Consider the following 17,908-nt stretch of genomic DNA (forward strand, 5'->3'; position numbering starts at 1 on the left):
AGTGGGAGATTGTTAGTTAGAGCCCTAGAGCCAATCATTTGATGATTGTATGGACTCATTGTATCATATTCTTGTATATTAATAAAGGCATTTATTTGGTTATTATACTTATTTGTATTAGTGCCAAATAGACTAAGTATAATAGCGTCCTTGAGTAGAAGGTTCATACCTATATCAATCGATTAGTTGAATCGATAGTGAGATGATATAGGGAACACTACTCTAAATCATTCCTAGTTGAGTATTAACATTCAGGGACAATGTTAATACAATAAGACTAGCATGTAGGTCAGCTTGATGATTTGATCTCACAAGTCATGGATATAGAGATATCAAACTGACACATGGGTATGCATTAGAGAAGGTATACTGAATGACCCGCCATGAGAAAGTATCATGGATCGTTATATGAGTGTCATATACTTTCTCATGTGGCTATTAGTATGACTATTAGTCCTTTGGCCTGAAGTCACCATGGATCCCTACATAAGGAGTCACCCGTAACAGGGTGGACTATAAAGGCGATTACTGGGTATGTAACAAATTATGCAGAGGGATGTGAGTGATGTAGATGGGATCTATCCCTCCCATATGACGGGAGCGACATCAATATTCTTGATAGAGTTAGACCACGAAGTGCATGGCCATGCCCAAGTGAGTCAACATGAGATGTTGAGCTCATTTGATTGAGTGAGTCTACTTGGAGTTCAAGATTTAGATTGATTAGAGGATGACACGGTCTATGCCTCACATTGATCAATCTAGATGTCTAGGATAGAAGGACAATGTTACATATTGTGAGGAGTCACAATTAGTCGTCACAAGGTGATGTCGGATCTCGACATTCTTGTAACTTGGGTAGTAATGATGTGTTGGTAGATACCGCTCATTACTTATGCTCCTAAATGGGTTTAGGGCATTGCCAACGTTACAAGAACCTATAGGGTCACACACTTAGGACAATTAGATGGAGATTAGGTTCATATGATGAACCAAGAGGATTAGATTCATTTGATGAATCAAATTGGATTAAGAGTAATCCTAATTGGGCTAACTTGAGTTCGACTCAAGTTGATTCATGTGTTCGATGAGTCTAATTTAGATTTTGACTCATTGAATCAATTTAATTAAATGAATTAGATTCATTATATTAAGTTGGCTTGAATCAAATGGTTAGAATAGATCAACCATGGAAGAGATTGGGTCAAGTTTGACTTGACTTATGAAGGAAGACCAAAGGTTAATTTTGACTTGACCTTTTGCCACCTCATTGGTGAGTTGGCATTAGGTGGACCAACGATGATACTCCACATCATCATGGGTGCCACCTCATGGAAGTTACAAAGTCATTCTCTTTAATGGCTTCATATTAATTGCAATTAATGCAATTAATTTGGGAGTTTTCACCATTGAGAGTGGCCGACCACTTTGGGTTTGAATGTGAATTCATTTTTCCATACAAGTGGTGTATCTTCTTCTTGATGTGGCACATCATGAAGATGTGGACCATTACCATTGGTCCACATCTTGCCACCTCACAATGATGTGGCAAATGAGTAACCTCCACTCATTTAATGTGGCCAACCCACATTAAATGCAATGAAGGCTTGTAACCTCCATGAGGTGGCAAAACAAGATGATGTGGAACAACACTATTGGTCCACATCTTGCCACCTCACTCATGATGTGGCAAAGAGTCAAGTCAAACTTGACTCTTCCTCTTCGGTCAAGTCAAACTTGACCCAATCTCTTCCATGGTTGATCTAATCTAACCATTTGATTCAAGCCAACTTAATATAATGAATCTAATTCATTTAATTAAATTGATTCAATGAGTCAAAATCTGAATTAGACTCATCGAACACATGAATCAACTTGAGTCGAACTCAAGTTAGCCCAATTAGGATTACTCTTAATCCAATTTGATTCATCAAATGAATCTAATCCTCTTGGTTCATCATATGAACCTAATCTCCATCTAATTAGGTCTTGAAACGTTGGCAATGCCTAAACCCATTTAGGAGCATAAGCGGTATCTAGCAACACATCATTACTACCCAAGTCCTCACAATATGTAACATTGTCCTTCTATCCTAGACATCTAGATTGATGAACTCCAAGTAGACACACTAAATCAAATGAGCTCAATATCTATTGACTCATTTGGCATGCCATGCGGGTCTCACTATGTCATTAGTATCGACGTTGTCAATATCACATCCAGACCATAGACGATCTTGCCTATCAGCTCATAGGGTTACCGACGAGGATGTTACTATAATCATGTAGGCTACTGCCCGGTCCCGACACATCTACGAATAATATGGCGTGGTCATTTAACGTATCGCATACTGTCGGTGACTTCACTTCGCCCCATGTGAGATCAAACATGTCGTGACAACACATGTGTAGTCTTATTGTATTAACGTTGTCGAAGTTTAGCTATATAAGGAATATTCAGCGGTTGACGACGTCATCGTAACCTTATACACTCATGTTGGCATGACTCTTCTAGGACTCCATACTCTGTTGGCACCACGTAATAAGTATAACCAAACAAATGTCTTTATTAATATACAAGAATATTATGTCCATGCAATCATCACAATGATTTAGCTGACTAACAGTCCTGGTGAGTGTAACAACGAAATGAAACCCTTTGCGGCTACAGCTCCTGTAGTTGTCCCTTTCTTTAGCCGGTGGGGTGCCTTTGAGATTGGATGGGTACCAGGGATAAGTTCAATCTCAAATTCGATTTCCCTATCCGGAGCCAAGTCTAGCAACTCATTCGGAAACACTTCTGGGTAGTCACATACAACTCTAACTTCCACTATCTTTTGGTCTCTTTCTTGTTGGGTATTAACCACATGAGCTAGAAACCCGACACATCCATTGGCTAACATTTTCTGAGCTTTTATGGCCGATAAGAATTTCTGGGTTCTCTTATTTGTGTTAGCTAGAGCCCTAGAGCCAATTATTTGATTATTGTATTTTGGACTTGTTGTATCATATTCCATATAAATAAAGGCATTTGGTTTTTAGTTATTATACTTACTTGTATTGGTGCCAATAAACTAAGTATAATAACGTCCTTGAGTAGACGGTTCTCACCTATAACAATCGGTTAGTTGAACCGATAGTGAGATGATATAGGGAACACTACTCTTAATCATTCCTAGTCGAGTATTAACATTCAGGAACAATGTTAATGCAATAAAACTAGCATGTAGGTCAACTCGATGACTTGACCTCACAAGTCATGGATATAGAGATATCAAGTTGACACATGGGTATACATTAGAGAATGTATACTGAATGACCCGCCATGAGAAAGTATCATGGATCGTTATATGAGTGTCATATACTTTCTCATGTGGCTATTAGTATGACTACTAGTCCTTAGACCTGAAGTCACCATGGTTCCCTACATAAGGAGTTATGTACTTTAGTTTCGTCAAACGTCACCCGTAACTGGGTGGACTATAAAGGCGATTACTGGGTATGTAACAAATTATGTGGAGGGATGTGAGTGATGTAGATGGGATCTATCCCTCCCATATGACGGGAGTGACATCGGTATTTTTGATAGAGTTAGACCATGAAGTGCATGGTCATGCCCAAATGAGTCAACATGAGATGTTGAGCTCATTTGATCGAGTGAGTCTACTTGGAGTTCAAGATTTAGATTGATTAGAGGATGACACGGTCTATGCCTCATATTGATCAATCTAGATGTCTAGGATAGAAGGACACTTGTCATATATTGTGAGGAGTCACAATTAGTAGTCACAAGGTGATGTTGGATCTCAACATTTCTTGTAACTTGGGTAGCAATGATGTATTGCTAGATGTCGCTCATTGCTTATGTTTTTAAAGGAGTTTAGAAACATTGCCAACGTTACAAGAACCTATTGGGTCACACACAAAGAACAAGTGGATGGAGATTAGGTTCATAGTATGAACCAATTGGATTAGGTTCATATGATGCACCAAAGATTGGATTTGGATTAATTCAAATTAGACTTATTGAGTTAGACTCAATTAGATTCAATTGTTGAATGAGTCTAATTTAAATTTGATTCATTGAGTCAATTTATATGAATGAATTGAGATTTATTAAATTAAAGTTGACTTGAATCAAAAGTTGGATTTAACTCACAAAGGAAGAGAATTGGTCAATTTTGACTTGACCAAATGGAAGTTGAAATATCAAGTTTGACTTGATGTATTGCCACATCATGAAGGTTGACTCATCCTACATGGCATGACTAACCTTGCCACATCATCTCCACATCATCAAGGGAGATCAAGAGGTTACACTCCTCCATTTAATGTGGCCGGCCACATTAAATGAGGAGTTACTCATGTGTGGTCGGCCACATAATGAAAAATGGGTTTCATTTTTGGTGGCATTGATTTGGTGTTGATTGCTTCATCTTCTTCCTTGGTCTTTCTTCCTCCTTGCTACTGTTGCCGTGGGTTTTCAAGCAAGGAGAAGGTAGTTGAGTTGGTTCCAAGAGAATAAGGAAGAGTGAAGGTCACAAAGGAGGATATTACTTCTTGAGTGTATGAGATTCCTTTTGCATCTTCTCTTTTTCTTCCTTTCAAATCCTACTTGAGAGACCTAGAAAGTGCTAGCACACTTGGGGTGCTCCCTTCTCCATACTTGAGTGTTAGAGAATACATCTTGTTCGTGTGGATATCACTAGAGAGTTGTCTACGTTGACAACTTCGAGATCCGGCGTACCTTGGACTTGCGGGATTGCGAAAGGCACGCATCGAAGGTATAAAATGTTTTTCCTTTGTAGATCTACTGTAGATCGTCGTTTGAAACTCATACTCATATTTTCGAAAGTTTTTCTTCGCACGAGATCCAGTGGCATGGGTGATTCGGGGTTTTCGCGACGCGAAAAGCGGTTTTCGCGGCCCGAAAAACCCAACAGTGGTATCAGAGCCACGTGCGAAGCTTGTATGAGTTTAGTTTTTGTTTTTATGAAAAAAAATAAGTTCTGTGATATTCTGTAATTTTATGGTTTTCAGAGTTTTTATGGATATTTTTCTCGTAGAAAAGCGGTTTTCGCGACCCGAAAAACCCAACAGTGATATCAGAGCCACGTGCAAAGCTTGTATGAGTTTAGTTTTTGTTTTTATGAAAAAAATTCAGTTCTGTGATATTCTATAATTTTATGGTTTTTAGAGTTTTTATGGGTATTTTTCTCGTAGAAGCGAAGCACAAGTGTTTCGGCACTTGTAGGCCTCGACTACCGAGAAGAATTTTCCAAAACGGCAAAGTTTCGCCCCAAAATTTTTTGGGACAGCGGGCTTAGGCGCTGTTAGATCACAAAGGAAGCCTCGCGATGGTTAGATCGCGGGTAGGGGCGCTGTCCCTGGCCCCGAAAACGCTAAACGGGACCGCCGGGAAAAATTTACTCATAAAATTATAAAAATTATAAAAAAAATTACAGAAATTTATGAAAATATATAATTTTGAATTATATATTAATTTTTTGATAGTCATGGCCCAAAAAGACCCAATGTGATTGGATTTGTGTTGTAATTCATAATACGGCCTGCGTGCCGTCATGTGATGTGTGTGCTGTATTTTGATTCGCGACCTGGACGTCGTGCTTTCTATTTTATTCTTGTTGTAAATTAGATTTAGACTCGAATGTAACTCGAGTTTCTAAAATTGTAATATACAAAATTGGAGCGGTGGAAGATCCACTCGAGACGGAGTTACGAGGAAGGCGCGAGCAACACAAGGTGGTCAAACGAAGAAGCTTGAGAAGCTGTTGACCTTAGGTTGACCAACCGATCTTCTCATTGGCTTGAGAAGATTGTAGTAGGGCCATGACATAATCACAAAATTATTTGATTAATTATTTAATTAATTGTTTTGTGTGTATGTGATGCATGCTAGTTAATTAAGTAATTAATTAGTGACTTACGATTAGATTAGATCTAAGTCATGCACATGATGCACCCTTCGATTAGATTAGATCTATCGAGTATATGATACGTATCATCGTTTAGATTAGATCTAAATCACGTCAACTCGTAATGCCTACCATGCCGTGATGCCTACCACTACCTCGATCGCATGTTGTTGTTGAATCTACCAAAGCAGAGCAACACATACTATCTTGGTAGGGTACGGAGGGACAATCTTGGTCCCGCCTATCAACGCATGGGTGAGTACAACTCAATTAGATTGAGTATTCCTAATTAACTCGGTTGGATCGAGTATAACTATAGGCATTCTTCCAACGGTTGGAAAGATAGGTCAAAATCACATATATATTAACTCTCGGGCGTATTAGCCAAAGCTAACTCGAGTTTTAATATAAATGCGGATATTGATCCTATAAACAAGAGTTGCATAGAGATGTAATTGGTAATCGTTACCTACCGATCATACTAAGTCTTGGGCGTATTAGCCAAAGCTAACTCAAGGGTTAGTATGATGTGGATCTTGTCCCACATGAATTATAGAATTCAGTGGGAGCATCATTTAGTTAAAGGCCTAATTAAATGATTAAGAATATGATACTTATTTTTGTATTTATTTCTGTTGTAGAAATGTCATGACGTCGAACACGAACATCTTCTCTCTGCGTTCTGTCCTTAAGAAGGACAAGCTCAACGGAGCAAATTTCCTGGACTAGTATAGGAATCTGAGAATAGTTCTCACTCAGGAACGTAAACTGTTGTTGGGTTTTTTGGGCCGCGAAAACCGCTTTTTCGCGTCGCGGAAACCCCGAATCACCCTAGCCAACGGATCTCGTGCAAAGAAAAATCGAAAAACATACGAGTACGAGTTACAAAACTTCTAGATCTACCCTTTTTCGTATCCCGCTCATCCTCGGTACGCCGGATCTCGAAGTTGTCAATGTAGACAACTCTCTACACGTATCCACACGAACACACTAGGTGGAGGTGACCAAAAACCAAGGTGTGCTAGCACCTATGTGGTTCGGCCAAGGAAGGAGGAGAGGGAGAGCTAGAGAGGAAGAAGGAAGAAAATGCACACTTGAATGAAAAACTAAATTCTCATTCAAACAAAAGTGGCCGGCCACTCTCCATTGTGTAACTCCCAAAATTGCATTAAGTGCAATTAATGTGAAGCTATTAAAGAAAATGGCTTTGTAACTTCCATGAGGTGGCACCTATGATGATGTGGAGTAACATCATTGGTCCATATCAATGCCAACTCACCAATGAGGTGGCATAAAGTCAAGTCAAACATGACTTTTAACCTTCCTCTCAAGTCAAGTCAAACTTGACCAAATCTTTTCCATGGTTGATCGAATCCAACCATTTGATTCAAGCCAACTTAATATAATGAATCTAATTCATTTAATTAAATTGATTCAATGAGTCAAAATCTAAATTAGACTCATTGAACACATGAATCAACTTGAGTCGAACTCAAGTTAGCCCAATTAGGATTACTCTTAATCTAATTTGATTCATCAAATGAATCTAATCCTCTTGGTTCATCATATGAACCTAATCTCCATCTAATTGTCCTAAGTGTGTGACCCTATACGTTCTTGTAACGTTGGCAATGCCCTAAACCCATTTAGGATCATAAGTAATGAGCGGTATCTAGCAACACATCATTACTACCCAAGTTACAAGAATGTCGAGATCCGACATCACCTTGTGACTACTAATTGTGACACCTCACAAAATATGACAAGTGTCCTTCTATCCTAGACATCTAGATTGATCAACGCGAGGCATAGACCGTGTCATCCTCTAATCAATCTAAATCTTGAACTCCAAGTAGACACACTAAATCAAATGAGCTCAATATCCTATATTGACTCATTTGGGCATGGCCATGCACTTCGTGGTCTCACTCTATCAAGAATACCGATGTCACTCCCGTCATATAGGAGGGATAGATCCCATCTACATCACTCACATCCCTCCGCATAATTTGTTACATACCCAGTAATCGCCTTTATAGTCCACCCAGTTACGGGTGACGTTTGACGAAACCAAAGTACATAACTCCTTATGTAGGGATCTATGGTGACTTCAGGTCTAAGGACTAGTAGTCATACTAATAGCCACATGAGAAAGTATATGACACTCATATAACGATCCATGATACTTTCTCATGGCGGGTCATTCAGTATACATTCTCTAATGTATACCCATGTGTCAACTTGATATCTCTATATCCATGACTTGTGAGATCAAGTCATCGAGTTGACCTACATGCTAGTCTTATTGCATTAACATTGTCCCTGAATGTTAATACTCGACTAGGAATGATTAAGAGTAGTGTTCCCTATATCATCTCACTATCGGTTCAACTAACCGATTGATATAGGTGAGAACCGTCTACTCAAGGACATTATTATACTTAGTTTATTTGGCACCAATACAAGTAAGTATAATAACCAAAATCCAAATGCCTTTATTTATATAGAATATGATACAATAAGTCCAAAATACAATCATCAAATGATTGGCTCTAGGGCTCTAGCTAACAATCTCCCACTAGCACTAGTGCCAATCAGTGTCGGATCTAAGCCCAAATGACCTAGTGTGACCATCATAAAGCCTTGGTCAAGGGATCTGCGATGTTAGCCTCTGTAGGTACTCTGTAAATCTTCACATCTCCTCTCTCGATGATCTCTCGAATGAGATGGAAGCGTCGTAGTATGTGTTTGGTCCGCTGGTGTGAGCGAGGTTCCTTCACCTGTGCTATAGCTCCATTGTTGTCACAATAGATCTCAATGGGGTCAGCAATGCTAGGAACCACCCCAAGTTCAGTGATGAACTTGCGGATCCAAACTGCCTCCTTTTGTACGCCCGCCAATGTACTACACTCTTGCCTAGTCAATCAACTCTTCTTATCCTTAGACCCATTAATGCAAAATACGAACCCCGACTGCGATCTATAGTCATCCTGGTCGGTCTGGAAGCTAGCATCACTGTAACCCTTTACAGCTAGCTCATCATTGCCTCCATATATCAAGAAATATTCTTTAGTCCTTCTTAAGTACTTAAGAATATTCTTGACCGCTATCCAGTGACTTTCACCTGGATCTGACTGGTATCTGCTCGTCATGCTCAAAGCATACGAGACATCAGGTCGAGTACATAGCATGTCGTACATGATCGATCCTATGGCTGAGGCATAAGGGATCTGATCCATGCGGTCTCTTTCCTCTCTAGAAGAGGGACCTTGAGTCTTCGAAAGACTCACGCCATGTGACATTGGTAGAAATCCCTTCTTGGAGTTCTGCATGGAAAACCGAAGGAGTACCTTGTCAATGTATGTACTCTGACTTAGGCCAAGCAATCTCTTAGATCTATCTCTATAGATCTGTATCCCTAGAATGCGGGATGCATCACCTAAGTCCTTCATTGAGAAGCAACTCCCTAGCCTTGTCTTGACAGACTGAAGCATAGGGATATCCTTCCCAATGAGTAGTATGTCATCCACATACAATATGAGGAAGACAACTATATCCCCTACAACCTTCTTGTAGACACAAGGCTCATCTTCGTTCTTGATGAAACCAAACTGTTTGATTGCATCATCGAATCGAAGATTCCAGCTCCGAGAAGCTTGCTTTAGTCCATAAATGGACCTATGCAGCTTGCATACTCTGCTAGTATGCTGTGGATCTACAAAACCCTCAGGTTGTGTCATGTACACATCCTCGAGTAGGTTTCCATTCAGAAACGCGGTTTTGACATCCATCTGCCATATCTCATAGTCATGGTATGCTGCAATAGCAAGCATGATCCGAATGGACTTAAACATCGCTACTGGAGAAAAGGTTTCATCATAGTCAATACCATGAATCTTGAAACGCTTTAGCTACCAAGCGACCCTTATAAATAAGTCCATCCATGTCAGTCTTTCTCTTAAAGACCCACTTACACCCAATGGGTTTTACCCCTTCAGGTGGATCAACCAAAGTCCATACTTGGTTGGTGTACATGGATTCCATCTCGGATCTCATGGCCTCTAGCCATTTCTCGGAATCTGGTCTCATCACAGCTTCCTGATAGGTGGTAGGCTCATCCTCTATGAGCATAACGTCATCATGGTCAGACAAGAGAAATGAGTATCTCTCAGGCTGACGACGTACCCTATCAGACCTGCGAAGAGGTATGTCTACTTGAACTGGTTGTTGTTCCTCAACTCCTTGTGGAACAACATCATCCACAACACTTTGTGGTTCCAGTTCAATATCCATCGAGGCATCAGTGCTATTGTTCGCATCTTGAACTTCTTCAAGATCGAACGCGCTCCAACTATTCTTTCTAGAAACACAATCCCTTTCTAGAAAGACCCAAGTCTTTCCCACAACTACCTTGTACTGACTGGGAATGTAGAAGTAATATCCCTTAGTTTCCTTGGGATATCCAATAAAGTAGCACTTTTCGGATTTGGGTCCTAACTTGTCTGAGACTTTACGTCGAACGTAAACCTCATAACCCCAAATCCTCATGAAATACACCTGGGCATCTCTCTTAGTCCATATCCTATATGGTGTCTTAATCACGGCCTTGGATGGTGTAACGCCCGCCCTTCCAGGTACCCCTAAGGCTACCCTAGAGGGACGGACGTCACTTAACATAGACATCATTTACTAATGCATATGGATTCATGGCAACGGAAGACTTATATATATATATTTTTTTTGACATCTACCATATGCATCTAATTCACTTAACATGGCATGTGAAATCAAACGTACCAACATAACATGAGTAGGATATCATACTAGCTGAACATTATCATAAGCATAGGTCCAACATTGTTCACATGCATAACTTAGATAACCCAAAAGCATAAATAGATCTATCCACCAGCACTTCCACACACATCTTCATCGCCTTTCCTGCTGCTCCCCTTAACTGATCCATTCCTTGCCTTTATCTGCAGTACAAGGAAAACGTGTAGCTATAAGCCAAAGGGCTTAGTGAGCTCCTTTCCTACTCATAAATCCGAATCACAATAATACATAAAGTGACACATGAAATCAAACATATCATATCATCAAATGGTATGGAAGAACATAACATAATCGTCTCCTATCATATAAGGAACATAACATAGCATGGCATAAAATGTGTCATAGCTTGTAAGTACACATCATAACATATCATATCATATAAGCATGTCTCATGAAAATCTATCATGTCATGTGAATTCATATCATGAAACGTATCATAGAAACACCTATCAAAACATATATCATGTCAGGTGAGCATATCATACCTCCTTTTTATTTTCATGTAAGGATTTCATATCATGTGAACATGTAGATGCAAGATGTAGAATGATTTTCAAAACATGCATCATGGAATGAACGTTTGCATCATGCTTCTTGTAAAACATATCGTATACATATACTTGAACATAATATCATCAACATGAGAAGGGCCCCGGCTTGTACCACATGTAAACATAAATGCAATCCCTAGGACAGGTAGCTAGCCCCGAACCTACTAGGGATCTAGGTCCGTTCATAGTCTGTCGACCTAGGGGCGTACTAAGGAGCTCATCCCTTAACGAGATCCGTTCATAGTCTGTCGACCCCGGGGCGCTTATGGAGCCCACCCTTGGTACAAGCCTTACAAAGTAAAATATCATGCATGTCATATCATATCGTACTTGTCATAATTCTTGTCATATCATGAAGAGAGCTCTTGATCCCAACTTAAGGGAAGCATCTCTTTACCATAGCAAGTAGAGTGCTCTTGATCCCAACTTAAGGGAAGCAGCTCTTTTTCATAACATGAAGAGTGCTCTTGGTCCCAACTTAAGGGAAGCAACTCTTTTTCATAACATGAAGAGTGCTCTTGGTCCCAACTTAAGGGAAGCAACTCTTTAGGCTTTTCCTCTTACATAAGCCATTCATACATGCATTATGAAACATAACATGGTCCTATCATAACATAAAGTATAACATGTTATTTTCAAATCATCAAACATGGCATATCATCTCATGAACTTGGCATACATATCATGAACATGGCATATCATATCATGAGTCTAGCATATCATATCATTAACATGGCACATCATGTCATAAGTCTATCATATCATAAGACATAGCAATGCAACATATCATAAGGCATATTTTCATCATATCATGAAGCATGAAAGCTTAATCTACTCATATATCAAAGGCTACATATCATGAGAATACATAAGCATGTTTAGTTAGGTTTAAACTCTTTCCTAACCCAATTAATCCATCTTGGCCGAACCACATCAGTAGGTTTCCACATTATTTTATTCCATATGAAGCATAAAAACTCAAACACATAACATGCAAATTTGTTCCAAGCACATACAAGACATTATTTTTCATGAATACGCATGTTTGAGTTCAAAAACTCTAACCCTAACCCATTTATCTTAATTTGACCGAAACCTATCAGTAGGGTTCTCATATCATTTTGTTCCATATGAATCATAAAACTTAACCACATAACATGCAAACTTGATCTAAGCATATACAAGGCATTATACTTCATGAATAAGCCTATTTGGGTTCAAAACTCTAACCCTAACCTATTTTTCTCAATTTGGCCGAAACATATCAGTAGGGTTTCATATCATTTTATTCCATATGAAGCATAAAACTTAAACATATAACATGCAAATTTAATCTAAGTACATACAAGGCATTGTACAAGCACATACAAGTCACCATACTTCATGAATAAGACTATTTGAATTCAAAATTCTAACCCTAACTTATTTATCTCAATTTGGCTGAAACATATCAGTAGGGTTTCATATCATTTTATTCCATATGAAGCATAAAACTTAAACATATAACATGCAAACGATCTAAGCACATACAAGGCATTATACTTCATGAATAAGCATGATTGAGTTCAAAACTCTAACCCTAAACCATTTATTTTGTTTAGGCCGAAACATATCAGTAGGGTCTTCATGGTTTTCATTTCATATAAAACATAAAAGCTTAGGTTATCAACATGTAAAAATTTTATACATCATGAAGGAGTACAACTACCATGATTTCTATCCAAAATTCTTAACTTAAGGCCTAAAAATCATTTTGGCCGAATCATATGGTAAGTATGTCCCTTTTCTTTTTCACAACACGAATTATGAAACTAAACCATCAACATATAAAATCCACACCTCATGGAAGCCTAAAATCAAGTATGTTCTCACAAGAAAATTTAATCTCACCCTTCTTGTGTCCTAGGCCGAAACATGGTAAGTAGGGCCTTAGTTTTTTTTTTTTTCTATCATGCCCTAAGTGACTACCCATATTTACCTTGACTGAAATTTACAAGAGAGACATCTTTAAAATTTCAAAAGAAAACATTTACGATTGAAACCGATCGAAGCTACTTATACTGCAGTGAGGGGATACTCACATCCTTCACTAAATTCTCTAAGGAGGGAACCTTGCTTGTGAATCCTTCCTAGAGGAGAGCTTCCTTGCTCCTTGGTCTCGGCAAGAAGAGGAGAGCGAGGGAGAGTCACGGTGAAAGAGAGAGTAGGAGAGAATGAGAGCAAAATGCCAGCTCATTTTTCATTTCTCCCTTTTATTCATCATGAGAGGAGGAGGAAAAACTATATTTTTCTTCCTCCTTTCCTTTACTCTCTTCTTAATGAAAACATTGTCTAGATGCATCCCTTCTTAGAGAGCAAGAAAAGAATATTCTAGAGCATCTCTTCATTAGAGAGGAAGAAGACAATTCTAACTTCTCTTCCCAAGAGAAGAGCTTTTACCTCTTTACCTTTAACTATAGTTTCCCTTTCTTTTCAACCACAATTACTCTTGGTCTAATGGTTATCTTATTCATGCACCTAGTGGGAGGTCTAGAGTTCAAATCCTAGACCTTATATATATTTTTATTTCTATTTTTTTTGTTTAAGTGTTAGGCTAGGAGCAAAAATTTAACTAAGGCATATTTTTATTCATGATAAAAATTATTCTAAAATTTTTTTTTGCTAAGAACCCTATGGGTGTTACAGATGGAACTCGGTTGAGTATAAAAGTTGCCGTGTCTAGAGCATATCCCCAAAGGTATGTCGGAAGATCAGTGTGACTCATCATAGATCGTACCATATCTAATAGGGTACGATTCCTCCTTTCGGATACACCATTCCACTGTGGTATTCCAGGAGAAGTGAGTTGGGATAGAATCCCACACTCAGCTAGGTAGTCACGAAACTCATGGCTAAGGTATTCTCCACCTCGATCTGATCGAAGTATCTTAATACTCGTGCCAAGCTGGTTCTGTACTTCATTCTTGAATTCTTTGAACTTTTCAAAGGATTCAGACTTATGTGTCATCAAGTACACATAACCATATCTACTAAAATCATCAGTAAATGTGATGAAGTACCTATAACCGCCTCTAGCAGCAACATTGAAAGGGCCACACACATCACTATGTATGAGTCCTAACAAATCAGTTACTCTCTCGCTGTGCCCACTAAAGGGAGTCTTGGTCATCTTGCCTCGTAGGCATGAATCGCATATCTCATATGATTCAAAATCAAATGAGTCCAACAAACCATCCTTATGGAGTTAGGATAAGCGCTTGTCATTTATAGTGCCAAAGGTAAGTTTGGTTCATGTCATTTGACTTGAACCTCTTGGTATTTATGTTATAGATAGGGCTCTCAAGGTCTAGAATATAGAGTCCGTTTAACAGAGGTGCATTACAATAGAACATATCATTTAAATAAACGTAACAACATTTGCTCTTTATAGTAAACGAGAAACCTTTCTTGTCCAAACAAGAAACTGAAATAATGTTCTTAGTTAATGCAGGCACATAACAACAATCGTCTAACAAGCCCAGAGGGCAGAGATAAAAAGTAAGTCCCTACAGCAACAGCAGCAACCCGTGCTCCATTGCCTACTCGTAGGTCCACCTCGCCCTTTGTCAATGCCCTGCTATTTCTCAACGCCTGCACATCAGTACAAATGTGAGAAGCACATCCAGTATCTAATACCCATGATGTAGAAATAGATAGATTGACTTCTATAACATATATACCTGAAGTGGAAGTCTCACTTCGCTTCTTCTTAAGATCCAGTCTGACCGCATTGGAAGCAGGTAGCATCCTTGGCGACCCCTCCTTTAGGCTTCAGTGCCTTGCCTTTGCCCTTGGCTTGGGACTTTCCCTTGCCTTTGGGCTTGCCCTTGCCCTTATGTTTCTGAACCATCAGAACAGTGTTGGGCTTAGCCTTCTTAAGGTTTAGCTCAACAGTTCTTAACATGCTAAACAGCTCGGACAGTGGCTTGTCAATCTCGTTCATATTGTAGAACAAATTGATTATAGCTATTCGGCAAGGATTGCAAGATCAGGTCGGTGGCCTTGGCCAAGAGGGAACCCCAACCTTTGTAGGTTCTCTATGTACCCAATCATTTTAAGTACATATGGGCCTACTGGAGCCTCGTCTGACAAAGCAGTGCCCTTGAGATCTCAAATCTCTCATGCCTCGCTTGACCTTGATACAGATTGGCGAAGATGTTCAACCATATCGTAGCGCCCATTAACTCGTGTTGCTTCGCTCAGAGTTCATGGTCGCGAGCATTAGACATGACACATCTAATACGTCATCTTGATGCTTCTTGTAAGCATCTTTGTCAGCTCGCGGGGCATTGGCAGGAGGAGCCTCCGGAATGGGCTGCTCCAGAACGTACAGTTTACGTTCCTGAGTGAGAACTATTCTCAGGTTCCTGTACCAGTCCAGAAAGTTTGCTCCGTTGAGCTTGTCCTTCTCAAGGACAGATCGCAAGGAGAAGGTGTTCGTATTTGACGTCATGGTTATCTACAATAGAATAAAAGCATAAATAAATATCATATTCTTAATCATTTAATTAGGCCTTTAACTAAATGATGCTCCCACTGAATTCTATAATTCATGTGGGACAAGATCCACATCATACTAACCCTTGAGTTAGCTTTGGCTAATACGCCCAAGATTTAGTATGATCGGTAGGTAACGATTATCAATTACATCTCTATGCAACTCTTTTTTATAGGATAAAATCCGCATTTATATTAAAACTCGAGTTAGCTTTGGCTAATACGCCCGAAAGTTAATATAAACATGATTTTGTCCTACCTTTCCAACCATTGGAAGAATGCCTATAGTTATACTCGATCCAACCGAGTTAACTAGGGATACTCAATCTTATTGAGTTTATACTCGCTCATGCATTGATAGGCGGGAACAAGATTGTCCCTCCGCACCCTACCAAGATAGTATGCGTTGCTCTGATTTGGCAGATTCAACAACATCATGCGATCGAGGTAGTGATGGGTATCACGGCATGGTAGGCATTTTGAGTTGTCGTGATTTAGATCTAATCTAAATGATGTTGTATCATATACTCGAATTAGATATAATCTAATCGATAGAGTGCATCTTGTACACGATGTAGATCTAATCTAATCGTAAGGGTGCATCTTGTGCACGATTTAGATCTAATCTTAATCGCTAGGCACTAATTAATTACTTAATTAAACATGCATCATATACACAAGTAATTAACTAAGTTTTGTGATTAGTCATGGCCCTACTACGATCTTCTCAAGCCAATGAGAAGATTGGATGGTCAACGTAAGGTCAACTTCTCAAGCGCCTTCCTCTTGACCACCTTGTGTTGCTCGCGCCCTCCTCGTAACTCCATCTCGTGTGAACCTTCCACCGCTTCAAAATTACATTACAATTTTGAAACTCGAGTTACATTCGAGTCTAAATCTAATTACAACCAGAATAAAAGGAAGGCACGACGCGCAGGTCGCGAAAAATAAAAAAATAAAAAAAAAAATACAAGCACGCACAACACATAACGGCACGCAGGCCGTATTATGAATTACAACACAATATTCAAATCTAATTTGGGTCATTTGGGCCATGACTATCACAAAATTAATATATAATTCAAAATTATATATTTCTGTAATTTTTCTGTAATTTTTCATAATTTTACAGATTTTATGAGTAAATTTTTCCCGGCGGTCCTGATTAGCGATTTCGGGCGCAATCGCGGAGCAAATCCCCTTGCGGGGTTAGGGGCAGTACCCCTACCCACGATCTAACCATCGCGAGTTGCTCCTAAGTGATCCAAGAGAACCTTATCCCGCTGTCCCAAAAAGATTTGGGTCGAAACGATGCCATTTCGGAAAAAACTTCTCGGTAGTCGAAGCCTACAAGTGTATAAACACTTGTGCTTCGCTTCTACGAGAAATATTACTCTTAAAACTATAAAAATCATAAATTTACAGAAATGTACAGAAGCTTTAATTTTTCATAAAAATCAAATTAAACTCGTACAAGCTTCGCACGTGGCTCTGATGCATCGCGAAAACCCCGAATCACCCTAGCCAACGGATCTCGTGCGAAGAAAAATCGAAAAACAAACGAGTACAAGTTACAAAACTTCTAGATCTACATGATGAAGATCTTTACCCTTGTTGCGTGCCCTTTTTCGTATCCCGCTCGTCCTCGGTTGTCAATGTAGACAACTCTCTACACGTATCCACACGAACACACTAGGTGGAGGTGACCAAAAACCAAGGTGTGCTAGCACCTATGTGGTTCGGCCAAGGAAGGAGGAGAGGGAGAGCTAGAGAGGAAGAAGGAAGAAAATGCACACTTGAATGAAAAATTGAATTCTCATTCAAACAAAAGTGGCCGGCCACTCTCCATTGTGTAACTCCCAAAATTGCATTAAGTGCAATTAATGTGAAGCTATTAAAGAAAATGGCTTTGTAACTTCCATGAGATGGCACCTATGATGATGTGGAGTAACATCATTGGTCCATATCAATGCCAATGAGGTGGCATAAAGTCAAGTCAAACTTGACTTTTAATCTTCCTCTCAAGTCAAGTCAAACTTAACCAAATCT

This window comes from Zingiber officinale, chromosome 3A (genome assembly GCF_018446385.1).
Source record: "Zingiber officinale cultivar Zhangliang chromosome 3A, Zo_v1.1, whole genome shotgun sequence".
Lineage (NCBI taxonomy): Eukaryota > Viridiplantae > Streptophyta > Magnoliopsida > Zingiberales > Zingiberaceae > Zingiber > Zingiber officinale.